The sequence below is a fragment of the Antrostomus carolinensis genome, unplaced genomic scaffold (assembly GCF_000700745.2).
Source record: "Antrostomus carolinensis isolate BGI_N321 unplaced genomic scaffold, ASM70074v2 scaffold20389, whole genome shotgun sequence".
Taxonomy (NCBI): domain Eukaryota; kingdom Metazoa; phylum Chordata; class Aves; order Caprimulgiformes; family Caprimulgidae; genus Antrostomus; species Antrostomus carolinensis.
Genome location: NW_010340919.1, coordinates 15,777 through 16,202, shown reverse-complemented (window position 1 = coordinate 16,202; position 426 = coordinate 15,777).

Below are 426 nucleotides of genomic sequence, written 5' to 3'. Positions count from 1 at the left end.
AGTCCAGTTCTTCAAGTACTTGAGTTTCACTCCGTTGTCTTTGCTGTATGAGCAGCCCCAGGTTCACAGCCAGGCAGCTCTAAGGCTCGTACTCACCCGGGCGTAGAGGCTTTTCTGTACCTCTGTCCCCCTGACTCCTGTGATCTCCGTGCTCACAGAAACAGCACAAAAAAAATTAAACCAGATTATAAGAGAAGCCACTTTTGCTTCCATTCGTGTCAGTGATTCACTGCCCCCACCCCTGGAAAAATGTAAAAAAAAAAAAAGAAAGTAAAACCCCAAAGCAGATGCTTATTCCCCCGTCAGTCTCCAGATCAGAAAGGATTTTCTCAGCCATTGCATGTCACAGGAGAAAGGTGTCCCCGTGTCCCCTCCCTGCCCTGGCAGCCTAACTCAGCTCAGACCTGGGGTGTTTGTCACCTACAG